Below are 18039 nucleotides of genomic sequence, written 5' to 3' on the forward strand. Positions count from 1 at the left end.
TCCTCCTTTTCCTCCTCTTCCTCCTTCTCCTTTTCTTCCTCTCCTTCTGCTGCTCTTCCTTCTCCTTCTCCCCTCCTCCTCCTTCTCTTCCTCTTCTTACCCTCTTCCTTCTCCTCCTCTTCCTTCTCCTCCCCTTCCTCCTTCTATTCCTTTTCCTCCCCCTTTTCCTCCTCCTCCTCCTTTTTTTTCCCCCTTAGTGCAATCCACTTCATTTTTTAAAAATCTGTCAGCTATCTTGGAAAGAAGGAGGCAGCTATCTGGATGAACAATGAGCTATCTCATCACACCAGCTTCAGCCCTAACCACCCCAGGAACAACCCATTAGACCAAAAAAGATTGGACTATCATTTGTGGGCTCACAAACTGAGGGAAAAGACTCATAGCTAAATCTCCTGCCCGTCTTGGATCCCTCTTCATAGATGTGTTGATGGGACAGAAGAGAAGGCTTACAAAATCTTCTCAACCCATCTTCTTTCGCTTGGTTCACCATGACTAACAGTCACACAGGCAGGGACTGCTACATCTCCAGAGACAGCCATCTTCATTGTACACACCTAGACATACTGGCTGTGGTCTTAGGCCTTCCACATGCCCAGTCTGCAACATTTCCTCACCCTGTATCCTAAATAGTCACTTAAAGAAACCAGAAATCTTTCTCTGTCTCAACCCAGAGATACCAAGTGTCCCTGCCAATTGTCTCTAGAGTTTCACAAACACTATAGCTGAAGAGAAAGGACTTTTTAAAAATATGAATGACTAGACCAAAAGAGTTGAATGGCAAATGGCCAGGGTCTAATGTAGTGACTGACACTCTGCCGGGACCAGGCGAGTGTTCACCAAATACATGTGTAAGAGCGGGAGAGCTGGAGAAGGAGGAAATGATACAAGCAACTTGACTTTCAAGCACCCCATTCAGGATTTTTCACAATTGAAAGTGGGAGAAACATGGCTACTCTTCCTTTCACAGAGACATCAATGTCTAAGAGTGCCTTGGTGCTCAGGTATTTAGAATGTGCTCACTCCTTTGGAATCTTCTCCAAAGAATAAAGTTTTGAATATGGATTCCAAGATGTAAGTATTATGGGGTGGGGGGACAGATGGATGGATGAAGGATGGGTAAATAGTTGCATAAATGGTGGGTGGACGGATGGATGATGGATAGATGGATGATCAATGGATGAATGAGTGATGAATGATAGATGAATGGTGGATGGGTGAATGAATGGACGGTTAGATGGATGGATGGATAGATGATGGATGGTGGATAGATGGGTGGATGGGTGGGTGGATAGATGGGTGGATAGGTGGGTGGATAGATGGGTGGATGGGTGGGTGGGTAGATAGGTGGATGGGTGGATGGATACCTGGAAGATGCACATCTGCTTAGTGTTGTAGCACTATGCACTGTGGTATTCCTTTCACATGTCTAGGATGTGAATCCCACTGTCCAGGACTCTGTTCTATCTGACCTTTACAACTGAATGTGTTAGCCATGGCATAGAAGACTGTCATACAATCTCGTGTTGGTCAAGTAGCCAGAAACAAGTGAAGCAATGGTATTGGAAGCCAGGCAAAGTACAGTGCCAGATAGCTCATGGGGTGGGGGGGAATCACCTTGCCCCAAGAGCACCACAGACAGAAACCTGTAAATAGATAGCAGACATCTGTATAGGAAAGTGACTTAGAGCCAAAACAACAGAGGTGTAGAGGCAGCCAGCAAGCGTTCATCATGGAGGGCAGCCAGCAAGTGTTCATCATGGAGGGCAGCCAGCAAGTGTTCACCATGGAGGGCAGCCAGCAAGTGTTCATCATCGTCCTGACTGAAGCTGTGTTCCAGCCTCCGGGACACTTATTTACAACTCAGATAGAGAGGTGTGGATCCTAATCAATACCAGCTAGGCTATAATAGCCAAGCATTTAATCAAATGCTAATCTATATGCGCTGATGTGAATATATTTTTATGCACGGTTAACATTCATAACCTATTGACTTCATCCAGGGGATTGATCCTCAATTGAGCCAGTAGGCTTCATCTAATCCACTGAGGGCCATAAGGAAAATCCTAGGAACGAGGAAATTTTATCTCAATGCTATGATGTCAAGTCTTGAGTTTCAAGCCTGCTAACCTGCACTGCAGAGTCCGAGCCACACAGTACGGCGTGTCGGTGTCGTGGTGGTCAGAATTCTCTGGTGATACTTTCCAAACTTGCCACACACATAATACATGAACCAACTTCCTAAAATAAATCTCTAAATAAACAAGAGCCCTGTGCATGCATATGTGCACAAATATGTGTGTATATGTCATAAACACACACACCCAAACAAACACGCACACAATCTCCTATTGGAGGCTTCTCTGGAGAAATTTGATTGCTATGGGAAAATACATATTACTAGAAGGCAGTGTGCCTTCTAATACACAGCATTAAAAAACTATTTCATAGGGCTGGAGAGATGCTCAGCGGTTAAGAGCACTGACCACTTTTCCAGAGGTCCTGAGTTCAAATCCCAGCAACCACATGGTGGCTCACAACCATCTGTAATGAGATCTGATGCCCTCTTCTGGAGTGTCTGAAGACAGTTACAGTGTACTTACATATAATAAGTAAATAAATCTTTTTTAAAAAGACCTTTATTAAAAGTATTTCATAGCCAGGCAGTGGTGGCGCACGCCTTTAATCCAGCACTTGGGAGGCAGAGGCAGGCGAATTTCTGAGTTCGAGCCCAGCCTGGTCTGCAGAGTGAGTTCCAGGACAGCCAGGGCTACACAGAGAAACCCTGTCTTGAAAAAGAAAAAAAAAAAAGTATTTCATAATCTTCCTTTGGCAGTCACCACATCTTACTCTATGGCAGACAGAATAGGCAGCTCAATATGTGTGCAAAGTAAAGAAAATGAGCCAGAAGAGCGTCTGGGAGCTGCGGTTCAGATGGCTCTGCTCACTCTGCCCTTGAAGTTCTAGCAGGAGACTGAGCTATGTGGAGCTGACCCCCTAGTGTAAGAGCTGCATTGCTTTAAGCTGGGGTTCATTTCAGTTTCACTAAGTTATCAGAAATCTAACTTGCATATGGGAATTTTCGCTGAGTCACTACCAATTATAATGGTGTCACCTCCTCTGTCCCTTCCCATCCCTCACTCATGGTGCCAAACACATGTGTGAACACAGAATTTCTTCCATGCTTGCTGAGTCTGGAGTCTGCCTGAGTTTAGTGCAGCTGACTGCCAAATACTTTGCTCCGGGATTTGAACCGCTGAAGCAGCAGAGAGATTACAGGTTCCTCTACAGCTTGTGAGGGAAGAGCTGCTTAAACCCACAGGGTCCTGGGAAGGCCTGCAAGGTCAGAGGATGCGCACCCCGGCGTAAGTGCACTCCTCCCACAAAATATGTAAACAAACATTTTAATAATTAGTGCATTTTAGAAGTCACTTCTTCCTGTGGAGCTTGGCATGTTTCACTCACTACATTGGGTAGTGAAATTCGTGTAATGTGAGATTTACCATTTTAGTCTCTGTAGTTTTTAACAATTTTTTTGAGGACTTCCTACATGACTACTACATTCATATCACTTCAAACCTTCACTTTCCCCATTCCAGCTCCTCTTGTGTGAGCCCAACTCCCTCTTGTTATTGACTTTTTACATTGGTATTGTTTTACACATATACTCTCAAATATGTGTATATGTATGTATGTATGAATGTATGTATGTATGAATGTATGAATGTGTGTGTATGTATGTGTGTATGTGTTTGTATGTATGTATGTGTATGCATGTGTATACATGTATGTATGTATGTATGTATGTGTTTGTGTATGTGTATGTATGTATATGCCCTGCTGAGTCTATTCAGTGTTGCTCGTCTGTATGTATGTTTAGGGCTGGCCACTTCAGGTTCAGATAACCTATCAGTGACTTAGTTTGGAGAGAAGACTTGGTTCCCTTCTCTCAGTTGCCATTAATTGCCTGTGGCTCCTCCCTTAGGAGTGGGTGCCATGAGATGTACCTGACTCGTGCTAGCAGGTCATCTGGTGGCTTGATTGTGCAGGTCTTGTTTGGGCAACCCTGTGTTTTAAGATCTTATGGGCTCAGTTTTCCTGTCTCATAGAAAAGACACTGTCTCATAGCAGGCACTACCTTACAACAGGCATCCTGGGGCTGTGCCGTCTACACTAGTCCCAGCCTCTCTCCTTTCCTAAGCCTTAGGTGCAGGGGTTGTGTTGTAGACATCCTGGGAACGGGCACCCCGTGGTCTGTTCTCTGCATTTTAACTCGTGAGTTTCTGTGATGCTCTGCATCTCCTGCAAAAAGAAGGATCAGGGGAGACATACGCTTATCTGTAGGCATAGGCGTCAGTACTTAGGACACAGTTAGCAGTTATTTTAATTCATCAAAGTCACTGTAGCAGGCTCTCTTCGGGTTCCATGGCGTTACAGCCAAGGGTAGCTGGCTAGATTTACAGTACAGGGCATGAATGCCCTCCAGTTAAAGAATACATTCCTTGCAGGGCATGGTGGTGTACACCTTTAATCCCAGCACTTGGGAGGCAGGGACAGAGGTATCCCTGTCTAGTTCTAGGACAGCCAAGGCTACTGTCTTGAAAAAACAAAACAAAACAAAACAAAACAGGGCAGTACACCCCAGTAGTGTTACTACTTCACTACACTATACAACCACCACATTCACTACACTATACAACCACCACATTTATTGTAGATGTGCTATCTAGAGCTTTAGCCTCAGTCCCATAAGGTGGCCCATACTGACTAAGCAGTTATTATGCAATATCCAGCCCCCATGTTCCTGTACTCACAACTTTGATTTCTGCCTCTGTAGGTTAACCTGTGGTGGACATTTCATAGGACAGGATGTCCATTATGCACCTGGCTCCCATGTCTGGCTTCTATAATGTTCTCAGGGTTCGTTTCAGCCTAGTGTGGACTACTTCATCATCTTGTTTTATAGCCGCTCAAAATCCTGTGTGTTGCATGTTACACGTGCTGTTTTCAATTCACCCTCTGAATTCAACACTTGAATTGTCTTCTTCATCTTTGACCTGTCTCAAATAAAACCACTCTGAATACCTAGGTGTAGGGTCAGGGAGAGTTCGATGGGTAAAAGTCCTTGCAATACAGCTCTAATGACGTGAGGTTGGTCCCTAGGACCCACAAAAAATTGGGCATATGTGGTGGCTCAGACCTGTAGTCCAGTACCTCTACAGGAAAATGAGACAGGAGAACTGGTAGAAGTGCCCACAAGCAGGGCCATGCAGGAGGAAGATCCTGCATAGATACAATGTGTACTGGCTGGTTTTGTATGTCAACTTGACACAGGCTGGAGTTATCACAGAGAAAGGAAATGCCTCCATGAGATCAAGCTGTAAGGCATTTTCTCATTGACCAAGTTAGGAGGGCCCATTGTGGGTGGTGCCATCTCTGGGCTGGTAATCCTGGGTTCTATAAGAAAGCAAGCTGAGCAAGCCAGGGGAGGCCAACCAGTAAGATACATCACTCCATGGCCTCTGCATCAGCTCCTGCTTCCTGACCTGCTTGAGTTCCAGTCCTGACTTCCTCTGGTGATGAACAGCAATGTGGAAGTGTAAGCTGAATAAACCCTTTCCTCCCCAACTTGCTTCTTGGTCATGATGTTTGTGCAGGAATAGAAACCCTGACTAAAGCACAATGTAAGGGCAGAACCAACTCCCCCAAAATGTCTGCTGACCTCTTCACAAGAGCCTACACACACACACACCACACACACATGCACACGCATACACAAGCACACACACACATGCACACACGAGCACACACACATATAACCGAACAAAAAACACAATAACCCTCCATTTCCTCTCCCAGAGTGTGAGGATCTGGAGATTTTGTTACCATGAATTATGCCACTGTCCAGTATGAAGTAGTCTCATTTGGTTTTGACATCCACTTCCCTAATGACCAAGAGTACTGGCCACCTTTCCTTGTGTTTTGTGCCCATGTGTATAACTTTGGGGGTGGAAATGTATATCCACATCTTGCCAACTTATCATTTACCGTCCCCTTTATAGTCGGCATGAGTTGGGGGTACAGGTGCCATCACAGGCAAACCACAGCACTTTTTCCCTGCATTGGTTAATTTGATTTTCTGTGTCTTGAGTTCGGGTTATTTGCGTGTTTCTAAGAATTTGTCTATTTCACGTGGATTTTCTACTCCCTTACACACCAGCTCATATTTTCTGTTTGAGACATTTTTACTTCTGTAAGGTTGGTAGTAGTGCCCCCACTTTCGCTTCTGATGTCTTTGAGTTGAGTCATCTTTTCGTCTTAATCTGAGGAACTTTTGTTCATCCTTCCCTAGTAGCAACTTCTGGTTTTCTTTGTTGTTTTCCGTGCCCGCCTCACTGATTTTCACTTACGATTCTTTCTGCTAGCATTACTTTCAGTCTGTCCTTCAGTCTCTAGCTTGGTGACTCTCAGCCTCCTAATGCTGTGACCCTTTAAGACAGTCTCACATTATGGTGACTCCTGACCATAACATTATTTTTGTTGCTACTTTACGACTGTAATTTTGCTACTGTTATGAATGAAATGTAATGTAAATATCTATGTTTTCCCATGGTCTTAGGGGAACCCTGTGAAATCGTTGTTCAACCCTCAAAGGGGTTGTGACCCACAAGGTGAGAAATGCTGCTGGATCTTTGTTGGATAAAGTCAAGTTATTCATTTGAGGTCTATCTTCCTTCTATTTTTTAAGGATTTATTTCATCTATGCATATTTAGCTTGTGTGTTTTTCTGGGTACTCACGCTGTCTGCCTGGGTTATTGATGGTCATGAACTGCCACATAGTTGCTGCACATTGAACCCAGGTCCGCTGCAGGAGCAAAAGTGTCCTAAACTGCTGAGCCATCTCTCCAGTGATTTGGTTCCTTCTGAAAAATTCTTACTTGTTCAAGGCCAGCCTGGTGTATAGATTGAGTTCAAGGACAGCCAGGACTATACAGAAAAACAAGCAAAAACAAACAAACAAAGAAAGTCTTACTTGTATGTGGCCATGTGTGAGTGTGTGTATGAGTGTGTGGTAATCCAAAATGCAGTCACACAGAAGGTCATCTCACTCCCACATGTAAATGACTGATACTCTCTTCTCCTTTAGGAAAATGGCTCTGTAAGTCAGAAAAGAATGAAGTCCAGATGCCTTAAGAGGGGAAGAAAGAGGCAACGAAGCTTGCAACTGTTGGTGAGATGGCCCATCATTTTTCTAAGTTTGTACTACATAAAGTATAATCTAGGAGCCAGTAGTGTGGGACACATTTTTAATTCCAGCAAAGGCTGAGACAGGCAGATCTCTGTGAGTTCGAGGCCAGCCTGATGTACAAATGGAGTTCAGGACAGCCAGAGCTACACAGAGAAACCCAATCTTGGAAAAATAACAGCCACCCCAAAGTAGTTTATAGGTCACAAGTTACTGGATTTTTCCTGTTCTATAACAATAATATTTCCTCATGTTGTGGTGTAACACTTCGATATTTATAATCCATCATCTCAAAAGCTCTCTCCCTCCCCACCTCTCCTGACCCTCTCTCTTTCCCTCTCCCTTCCCCATCACTCTCTTTTTTAATACAAATTCTCAATTAGTTCTGACTGACCCTGAACTCAGGAATGTCTCAAACTACTGAGACTGCAGACATTCTCCTGATTTATGGGGTTCTAGGGATCCAACCCATGGTCTTTCGAAGCAGGCACTCTACTAACTGAGTTATGTACCCAGGCTATGCATTCCTCTTTAGCAAATTAGAAAATATTTTAGAGTTTTGGAGTGCTACACAAGCAGGCACAACTTAAGCCGAGCCCATGTACAGTACATTTTAGAACTATGTGCCTGGCAGGTCTTTATAGCTTGCAAAATGAAGTGACCTTTGAAAGTTTTAGTGAATGTCTAACTTCTAGTTCTCCAAGATCTACTCAGAATGGCTCTAGTAATTTAAACATGGGATACCCCCGTTGCGGTAAAAGATACCACTTTTTTTTTTCCCACAGCATACCACTTTGATTTGAAACCTATCTGCCAAATAAGTCCCGCCTCCACTACCACAGAAGTTGTTTCAGGTTACCGAAGTTCCCCCCCACCCTCCCCACTCCCCCACCCCACCCCCCTGCAGCTCAGCCACCTATCTGTCCCTACAACAATGCAGTTTCTATAAAGTCTACTGTTTCATACACAGCTCTCACCAGCTGCCTGAAGACTTTGGGTGTAAAGCTTGGCTGTCTCCACAATGGAGTTATAGCCAGCCATAAGTCACACGAACTTGTCATTTTCAGGAAAGGGCATGAAGTTGGAGATTGTCTTATGAAGTGGAATAAGCCGGACACAGAAAGGCTAGTAGTGCGTAGTTTCTCATTTGTATAAATAACACACAGAGCACATATGTATGTGTGTACAAACTCCACTTTACAGCATACTTCTTCTGCAACTATGAGTTGTATATACACACAAACATACAGACATACATGTGTATAGACATGTATGTGGGTGTGTGTATGTGGTGGGGAAGAAAAAAATCCAAAGGAGACTGGGGGAAAGGAAGGAACCCAGAAGGAGGGGAAATGGAGGAGACAGAGGCAGGCATATGAGGGGGAGTATGGTCAGGATATATCATGCACTTGAAGGAAATCATCTTTAGGAGACTCATCACTTCATATTAAGAAACATATGAATTAATTTTTTTAAGAAGTGGTTACAAACTGGCTTTTTTCTCAAGTACAGTCACAAGTGCACCTTGACTTCATCTTGGCACCTCTCTGAGCCAGAGCCTCCATCCATGAAAGAGCAGGGGAGATTTTGCAAGGTTACTGTGAACATCAGATGTGAAATATTCTAACTATCCGAAGCCTGTCTCATCAGTCCTCAACAAATGGAGTTTTCATAAAAGATGTTTGCTGTCTCCTGGAGTCATAGCTCCTTTATCCCTTTCAAAGCTCCCCGGCTTCCTTATCTCGGGAGGTAGGCTACAGGTTATCTCTGCAAGCTGAAGTGCCAGACAGTTAATAGGATGGATTCGAGATAATTAGTCATTCTCTGTATAAAGCAAGCTTGTAAAGGGAAGAATAGGAAGCAGTCATCCAAACTGGGGAAACAAAGCAAGCAACCAAAGCTCCACAGGGCTAAATGCAGCCATCCACTCTGGCCTAGCCGCCACCAAAACTCCAGGAGGAGACACAAGTCACGAGTGACCAAACAACCAAAGCACCACAGGGCTAAATGCAGCCACCCGCTCTGGCCTAGCCGCAACCAAAACGCCAGGAGGAGACACAAGTCACGAGTGACCAAACAACCAAAGCACCACAGGGCTAAATGCAGCCATCCGCTCTGGCCGAGCCGCAACCAAAATGCCAAAATGCCAGGAGGAGACATAAGTCACAAGCAACCACCATGCACACAGCAGCAGAATTGCGTCATTACATGAAGAGCGCCTCGTGCTTGGTGTTTGGGTGACCGTGTGATGGGTAAAGGCCTCTTTTTTTTTTTTTTTTTTTTTGTGGTTTGGTTTGGTTTGGTTTTTTGAGACAGGGTTTCTCTGTATAGTCCTGGCTGTCCTGGAACTCACTCTGTAGACCAGGCTGGCCTCAAACTCAGAAATCCACCTGCCTCTGCCTCCCAAGTGCTGGGATTAAAGGTGTGTGCCACCACCACCCACCCCCTTTTCTTGATCTCTAATTTTAACTCCTTCCTCCTTGATTAGGTAAAACCTGTTATCCTAGAGATGAGACAGCATATGCACATATGCATATTAATGTATATATCTGCTTTTCTGTGAATATATGTGATCAGATTTATTTTCTAAATGATAGTGGGAAACCATCCAGATTTGGACATTCATTCCCCCATGGACAGGAATAAAGATCTTAGAGCACAAGCTTAGCTTGAAGGCTCCATTTTCTTCTAACTCAGCACAGACGGGGTATGCCTGTGAGGACTGACAGAGGTTATCATGTTATGCTTTTGCAAGTCCCGATATCCAGGGTGTAGTGGGACCCACCTTTTTTAGTTCCAGCACTTGGGAGGCAGAGCCACTCAGATCTCTGTGAGTTCAAGGCCAGCCTGGTCTACAAGACAGCCAGAGCTACTTAGTGACACCTTGTCAAAAAAAGAAAGAAAGAAAGGAAGAAAGAAAGAAAGAAAGAAAGCAGTCATTCCAATTATGTCCAGTTCTCACACTAGAGCTGATGAATCCAAATACTATACACATCATGAGCTGTTTAAATCCAGCATGAAATCCAAGGACCTACATTTTGACAAGAACGGCCCTATCTCCCAGGTGGGTCTAATGTACAGCTAATTGAGGCTCCATTAAAGAAAAGGGCTAGAGGCAGGCATCCCGGATTCGATTCCTGAGTCTTCTGTTAGCATCTCTATGTCCTCATTCATTCTTATTTGTTAACAATTAATCAACACCAGGACACTACCCTATGCCTATTCTAGTCTCTAAAGACTTCGCAGCAAGCAAAGTAGATGGTAAGCCCTTCCTTGGTGAGATCCAGGTTCAAGCGTAACCAGGAGTATTGAAGTAACAATGTAGCAGAAACGTCAAGCTGCAACCCGGCCAGAGGAACTTCCACTGGGAAGATAACACTGCAACGAAGATTTGAAAGAAGCAGGTGGGTTCTTCAGAGAGGGGAACGCCTCTGGGGGCGGGGGAGTGTGTGCTTGCAGTGGAGCTACTCTATGAGATCTCTGTGATAAAATGCCCGACAGAAACAAGAGGTCAGCTTCACTTGTGCTTTCAGAGGATCGCAGTTCACTGGGGCAGGGAAAGTGAAGAGGCTTGGTCCATGGAGGTAGGGGCGTAATTGTCATTCCACCGAGGCAGGGCAGAAGGCAGCGACTCTCAGGGGCCCCATTCCTAGCTCTCTCCTTCCACCATCCTGCTTCCTAAAGAAAGGCTCCTCGGTCTTTAAAATAGTGCCACCTGCGGGGACTATGCGTTCAGAACACAAGACTATGGGGGCTCAGAATATGAGACTAAGTTTTTCAGAGTCGTAATACCTGGTGCATTCAGAGTGATAAGATTAGCACAATGTAGAAGGAAATGAGCAAGCCAGGGGACGAATTCACACAGAACTTCCTAAGCCACCAAAGGATTCTGGGAAAGGACTGAGAGCTGTTGCGGGAGGGGGTGGAGGGGGTCAGGGAGTAAAGGGGGTGGGAGAGTGGGGGGAATCATCTGACCAGTTTTGTGTTTTCAGGGGTTTCCCAGTTGCTGCATTGATAACAAACTGTCAGGTGAAGGCCGAAACATGAAGATCAGATCAGAGTCCACCTCTACAGCTATCCAAGTAACAGGACACATGTCTGTACTCCAGCAGCAGGGGTACTGGCAGTGAGAAAGCCATATGTGTGTGTGTGTGTGTGTGTGTATAGACTATATATATATATATATATATATATATATATATATATATATGTATATATATGTGTGTGTGTGTGTGTATACATGTATATATATGATTTATTGATTTGTTTATTTAATGTATGAGCACACCACTGCATGTACACCTACATGCCAGAAGAGGGTTGTGAGCCACCATGTGGTTGCTGGGAATTGAACTCAGGAACTCTTAGCCACTGTTCCTAACCTCTGAGCCATCTCACCAGCATGAGAGGGATATATTGTGAATAAATTGGAAAATCAAGAAACACATGGTTTTCTAAAGGTTTGAGTTGTAAGCTTAGGAAATCAAAGATCTCCTGTAGTAAAAACTACTTCAATCATTAATTCATTTTATTTGTATTTATTTGATTCATTTTTTTAATCTTGTCTTATGGGTGCAGGGTCTCATGAACCTCGGGCTGAGCTCTCAGTGGCCCTGTAACAAGAGTTTTAGGACTCCAGGCTCAAGCTTGATTTATACAGTGCGGGAGCTTAAACCTAAGATTGGGCATGGTGGGCAAACACTCTGTCAATCAAGCTAGAGCCTCTGTTGATTCGTTTTGAAGTGTATTCCTGCTCACTGTGCAAAGCCTTGGGAGGTATATGGATAAACTCATTCTAGTGACACGGGGACAGTAAATATTCACCTGAGTGTCACGACAGCCAGAGCCATATGCTAGGTTACAATTCACAGAAATATTACTGTTACACTGGACCCTTAGCAAACATGCAAACATATTTAGTTTACAGAGGTCTGTGGGAGTGAAATGCAAGGGACATGGATAGAAATGCAGTCAAGAGAATAGAGTGGAAAAAACCAGTTTGTTTCTATTGCCGTGATTTTCCCAAAGACCAATATTCTTGTTTGTTTGTTTAATTTCCTTTTTGTAGATGTTTTGGTAGCCTACTACCAAGGTCAGGAATCCATAACCATGAAATGTGGGGCCTCCCGCTAGGGAAGGTTTCGGGGTGCCTTTGAGGGCCAGGATGGTGTAGTTTTTCAAGGTGTCATCATTAGGCTCCCACCTGTGGTGACTTGTGACTCCTGGCGACAATTTGAGTAGTGATGAGAGAGGTTGGGAGAGGGATGTGCCCTGGTTAGCTCAAGGGGAATTGGGAAAGAATGCGGCCAAGGGTCCTGGAGCAGATCGGACATTCCTATCTTCCCATCATCACAGCAGGACCATCCGATGGCAGCCACTCCCAAGGCTGAAACTACCCCACCTCACACCACAGTAGGCAACGTGAGAGAAACGTGTTGTCCCATCCACGAGTGTCACAGGGCCTTTCACACTGACAAGAAACACCGCGTGCTGCGCCTTCGATTTGCTTCCAGACGTGGCATTCCTCGGAGGCGGCTTCCAGACTTCCCCACCGATGTCCCCAAAGAGAGGGGAAGTGGCTTTTCTCTTCGTTGAGAGGTCTTGAGTAGGTTGGATCCAGGCGAATCTGTTTGAAGAAGTTTTATTCTGGAGAAATTAACAGGCAGGCCATGCACAAGAAAAGAGACAAATTGTTCTTTTGCTCCCAAATAAATGGTTGTTTTTGTGACACTGCCTGAATTTAAATGGTCTTCAGTTTGACTGTGAAATTAACACCTCTGTGAGGTTAATGGTGGGGGTGGGGTGTCGTTCACACCTCTTCCAAAGCTATTGTTTGTCTGGAATGCAGAGGGAGTAGCAGCAGGCAGGCCCCTTCCCTTCCCTTCTCTCCCGCATTGACCAAAGCTGCCTTGTGGTCCCCAGAGCTCTCGCAGAGGCCCTAGCTGCCTTGTGGTCCCCAGAGCTCTCGCAGAGGCCCTGCCTCATCTCTAGTGTTTGAGTTCCACACAAGAGGTGTCTGTGCCTTGTGCTTACAAAGCCAGGAGCAGAGAGCCTGACACGGCACAGCATCCTGGCTAGTAGCTGAGTGCCTCTGGGAAACTCTAGACTCATCCAAGTTGGATTTGGGGTTTTGTTATTGTTATTTCTTAGGTTTTGCTTTCCTTTTTATTGGCACATTATTTCTTTGTACACGGTATTGGGCTTCATAAATGATGACTTTAGAATCATGTGTTTTAACTGTATTCACCAGAGTCTGGTTCGCTCCCTGTCTCCCCGTGCTCCTTCACCCTCCTTATGTTTACCTTATTCCAGTCTGTTTTCATGTCCTGGGACAGGCAGACAGACAGATACACACACACACACACACACACACACACACACACACACACAGTCTCACACTTGTAGGACAGGCTGCCTTTGAACTCACACTTCTCTGCCTCTGGAGCTGTGGGATTACAGACGTGGGTTGTCACACATGGCCTTATCCTGTTATTTTTCCAAGCTTCCTTCCTTGACTAAAACTCTGGGAGTTTACAGACCCTAGAATCGATGCTTTCAAACTGGAGAGCCCTAAGCCCCTTTGAGGGAAGTTCTGTGGAGTTGAGCGTCAGCAGCTGCTAAGGAGTCCTAGGCATGCAGCGGGCGGGCTCTGTTGATGTGTCATAGCACCCACCTTGAAAGCTAGAGAAACTCAGAGTAAGCAGAGATTCAAGCCTTGATCAAGTGAATGCCCCTGTTGTTTGAAGACTCAAGAAAGGGACATCAAAGCCACCAAAGGGAGAGAAAGAAAGGGAGTAGTATGCTGACGCCACACTTTGTTATAAAGATAATAATATATGTTTATAACATAAAACTGATAGGTTATTTCTCCACCATCAGGGGAAATAAACCAATTCAAACCAGATTAGATTGGATTAAAGGCAGGGAAGCTGTTCTGGGACAAGTTCACTGGCCTAATGAATTGAGGCCAGAGGAGTCGCCATGGGGAGGGAGAGAGAAAGAGAGAAAGGGTGGGCTCTCAGAGAGACAAGGAAAAGAGACCAAAATGTCTTGATTATATAGGGAGGTGCCTCTGAGGGAAGAGCAACCCAGCCCCTGGACTAGAAAGTTCAGAGTTGGGGTTAGGGTATGGTGGGAAGGGACTGAAGGATGCTGAGAGAACCTGGAGGCCAGGTCTGCTTTGGTATGTAAATTATGCACCTCCAAAAGTCCCTTGTCCCTGGATCTTAAACCAAGCAGGACAGATATCAGAAAAAAGAAAAATATCAGACAAAAAGAAGAAAATTAAGTTATCTATAAGATGCACATTTGACTGCCAAGGACTTGATTACTCCTGTTCAGATATTTTTCCACGAATATATTTTTTTGAAGAAAACATTCTGGGCCTGAGAGATGACTCAGCAAATACTGGCACTTGCTGAGTCAGCTTGATGACCTCAGTTCTTTTCTCAGAGCCTTGAAGAGTCGAAGGACATCAGAGTCCTCTAGGCTGCGCTCTGACCTCCGAACTCAGGCTAAGGTGCTTAAGCCTCCCCAGCATGTACACACGCGCGCACACACACACACACACACACACACACACACAACTGTAGTGAAAAGCATAAAAATCAAGAAGTCAGTCTTCAGATCATCTTTTACCCCATTTCCTTCATCTAAGCACACACACATCATAAAAATCCACTCAGGATTTATAAATCCTTATTACACAACTTTGAGTGGTTCTCATTTTCTTCCCTTTTGGTTTTAGATGTCTATTTGCTTGTTCTTGTTTGTTCTTGAGACAGCCTGGTACAAGCCAGGTTAGGCTCTTTTTTTTTTTTCTTTTAAACAAGATTATTATTTATTTTGTATGAATGAGTATTTTGCCTGCGTGTATGTCTGTGCACCACATTCGTGCCTGTGAAGGCCAGAAGAGGGTGTCAGATCCCTTGGAACTGGTTATAATCCATGGTGTGACTGCTAGGAATTGAACTTGAGTCCTCTGGCAAAACTGTCAGCATGCTTAACCTCTGAGCCATCTCTCCAGCCTCCAGGTCAGTCTCAAACTAGAACTCACTAGAAGCTAACCTCTCACTCGAGGCTAACCTTGAACTCCTGATCTTCCTTTTCCAGCCTGCCAAGGGCTGGGTTTATAGGTACAAGGCAACATTCTTGGCTTCTACACATCTACTGATATAAACTTACCTGCACTTCATTTTGTGGACATATTTAATTTACTTATAACAAATTCCTTCGTGTCACTGATGACAAGATGGGGGTGTCCCTCTTAGACTGTTGGCACATGTTACAGGTCATTTCTTAAAGTCCACACTAATGTCACCTCTCCAACCCCAGGTGACTGTTAGGTGAAACGTTGAGGGCTCGTGTGGCATTTCAAGCACAGAAAGTCTTTGAAAATACATCAAGAGTTTAAGAACTGAAGCCGGTTGGTTGACAGCTGCCTCAGGAAAGTGCCAAAGGTGACATTTATAAAGAGTACATTGTTGGTGTTCTTAGGATTCTCTGGTAAAGAAGTGGGCGTCATTCAAATAGAAAGGGCTTTCCCTCTGGGGAGCCAAAAAACCAACTTTGACACATAACAGTCTTTAGTTAGAAAGCCTAAAGCAACAATAAATTCAGGCTTAAGTAAATTACAGACAGATTTTTAAATAAGTAAACTTTACACCCTGGAACTTACTTATTTTACATTTTGAGATAAGGTACCAGTGTGTGGCCTGGATGATCTTGAAGTCAGGACCTTTGTGGAGTCTCCTACGAGCTGGTGGATCATGCCCAATATGAAATTCTTTGTTTTGTTTTGTTTCATTCTATGAGATCCCGTTGAATAGGCCAATAGAGCTCCTGATTCTCCTCCCTCAGCTTCCCAAATATCTGAAGGTAGTTATGGCTATATTCTACCAGCCCTAGCTTTGAAAAATCCCATTTCTAACTCATGGGGCAGAAGGAACTAGAAGCAGCCTACGTGGCCATCATTAGGGGAAAGATGATTTGATCATGCCTTAAGTGTGTGGTAGAATGTGACTCAGTAGATAAAATCACAAGCTCTGTTTGCTTATCGGTTTGTTTTTTTTTTTAATGATGTCTCCCTGTGTAGCTAGCTGGCCTAGTTACTCTTTTGTCAACTGGAAATAAGCTAGAGTCCCCTAGGAGGAGGGACTGTTGATTGTGAGAGATCCTAAGATTGCCCTGGGTGCATGTCTGTGGGGCATCTTCTTGATTAATGATTGACATTTGAGGGCTCAGGCCACTGGGGTGGTGCCACCCCGAGGCAGGTGGTCCTGGATTGTATAAGAGAACAAGCTTAGCAAACCCTTTGAACATGTCTGCAAGCAGTGTTCCAGAGGTCTGGTCCTCCAGCTTCTGCCCTTGAATTCCTCCCCTGCCTTTCCTGAGTGACTGTGAAATGGGGGAGCTGAGTTAACCCTTTGCTTCCTAAACTTACTATTGGTTGAGGTGTTTTATCACAGTAATAGAAAGCAAACTAATACACCAGCATTCCACTTGATCATCCTGCCTCAGGCTCCCTAATGCTGGGGTTATAGGCGTATCACACACACATATGCACACATCACACACACACATATACATACACGCATCTCACACACACACCACACACACATTACATATCACACACACACACACACACACAGGCAGAAAGAGACTGCCAAGAGAGAAGAGGTCCAAAGACAGAGAGGGTGGGGTAAAAGAAAAGTCATGGAGTACCTGTGTCACAAAAGGAGGGACACGGGTGGAAAAGGAAGGGTACCAGCCAGAGGGTTAGGGTGAACATGAAGTATAGTGAAAATATGCATAAACGGTATCCCATTGAAACACATTCTATAAGAATGCTAACTGAAACTATTAGTAAAAAGATTTGAAAAATATTAGCATCGCTCAGGTTTGTCATACATAAACTATTTATTTCAAACCTTCTAGATCTTCCATGTCGCTCTGTAGGAAAGCTGCCATGCAATGCAATTGACTTTAAAAGGCATCTAACTTCAGAGAGGAACTGTAAAAATACAGTTCATGTATCTAAGTACTGGCTTCCTACCTCACCACATCTAGGTATGGAGCTGCGGGTGAGTTCAGGTTATCCCTGCCTGCTGATTACTCTCTGGGAGAAGGAACAGATTTTAAAGCAAGCAGACAAGTGTCACTCACCCTGTTGTTAGTCAGTGGCCATCCTGACTTCGCTATGAACCTCTTGTGCTAGGTCAAAATGAAATCTAACCTGCTGGCTACATTTCTAAATCTTCCCTTGGCTTAAAGAAAGGTTCATTGTTGGGCAAGTATTCAAAAACATGAGAGGGAAAGAAAGACAGAAACAGAGACACACAGAGAGAGAACTAACAAGCTTCATCAGACAAAATAAAGACCTCAAGCACACCTTGGTTTCAGAAAGGTGAATATATCCGTATGAGCCTGCACCCTGGAATCTCAGAGAAAATGACGTCACTTTGCCTCAAGTGTATACTATCATAACATGGGAGATTATGTGAGACATTTACATGAAACTATTATATGTATCTGAAATTTAAATATTTTTAAAAGATTTATTTATTTAATGTATGTGAGTACACTGTCACTGTCTTCAGACGCACCAGAAGAGGGCATCAGATCCCATTACAGATGGCTGTGAGCCACCACATGGTTGCTGGGACTTGCACTCAGGGCCTCTGGAAGAGCAGACAGTGCTCTTAACCACTGAGCCATCTCCCCAGCCCCTGAAATTTAAATTTTAACTATGCTTTTCTTCTTGAAATATAGTAAACCCAGGGTAAAACAAATCAAT

The 18039-nt window shown here is 44.3% G+C and overlaps 1 long non-coding RNA gene across 1 annotated transcript; it reads left to right on the forward strand.

Annotated features, from left to right (window-relative positions):
• The first annotated feature begins 10546 nt into the window (after positions 1-10546).
• Positions 10547-12975, forward strand: LOC116073373. The gene is made up of 3 exons (XR_004111778.1): positions 10547-10648; positions 11237-11361; positions 12600-12975. It is a non-coding gene; the product is annotated as an uncharacterized LOC116073373 (long non-coding RNA).
• Positions 12976-18039: the final 5064 nt, after the last annotated feature.

This window comes from Mastomys coucha, unplaced genomic scaffold (assembly GCF_008632895.1).
Source record: "Mastomys coucha isolate ucsf_1 unplaced genomic scaffold, UCSF_Mcou_1 pScaffold23, whole genome shotgun sequence".
Taxonomy (NCBI): domain Eukaryota; kingdom Metazoa; phylum Chordata; class Mammalia; order Rodentia; family Muridae; genus Mastomys; species Mastomys coucha.